Raw genomic sequence first — 968 nt, 5'->3', positions numbered from 1 at the left:
CTGTGCTGACAGCTCAGAGCCTGGAGCCTGCTTTGGATTATGTGTCTCCCTCTCTCTCTCTGACCCTCCCCTGCTCATACTCTGTGTGTGTGTGTGTGTCTCTCTCAAAAATAAATAAACATTAAAAAAAAAAGAATGTAATCAAGTGGAAAGAACAGGCTGAGAACAGCATTTGAAAACTAAAGCAATGAATAACAACAGTGTTCTGAAATTTCCCTCCTATGTGGTATCTTGTCCTTCCAATGTGGTGACCAGGGTCTAACTGGTAGCTTAAGGAGCTGTGGATGATTGGACAGTGGAGAATACAGTGGACATGCAATGAGGAGACCTAGTAGTGTTTGCCACTGAGCGAGCTTGGATATGTGATTTAATCTCTGATCATTTCTGCCCTATAAATCTGCTCTATCACTGTTTTTCTGAGGCTAAAATGGAATGGATTACTCAATATTTTCTCCTCTGGTAGTTTCCCTAATAAAATAATCAAGTAGCAAAAAAAAATTAGCTATAAATATGCTCAATGCTTATTGTTCATATCATAAAAATAAGAAATAATCATGTTAAACAACAGGTAATTGATTAAATAAATGACATATCATTTAGATAAATAGATTAGTACGAGGCCACTAAAAGTAATGGTATGGGGGCATTGTTTTGAAATGAAATTTGTTATTATATGCTAATAAGTGAAAAAAGCAAGTTATATAAGAATATATAGTATGATCTCTTTGTTATATGTACATAATTGGTGAACCAAACATCCCTTTTTCCTTTCTGCAGATGAAGATTGATAAGAACAAAAGATCCTTAGCATTTCAAAGCCTCTCTTGTAAAATAATAATTAAGGGCAATAAAGTTCTGTAATTTTTCTAGTTAACTTGAAGGAGAAGTAGGAACGTAATCAAACATGCTAAGAATGAGAAGGGACATTGATCATGAGGTGGCTGGCAAAGCATTTTGTTCCTATGTCC

The sequence above is a fragment of the Lynx canadensis genome, chromosome B1, assembly GCF_007474595.2.
Source record: "Lynx canadensis isolate LIC74 chromosome B1, mLynCan4.pri.v2, whole genome shotgun sequence".
Taxonomy (NCBI): domain Eukaryota; kingdom Metazoa; phylum Chordata; class Mammalia; order Carnivora; family Felidae; genus Lynx; species Lynx canadensis.
This window is presented reverse-complemented; position numbering follows the sequence as displayed.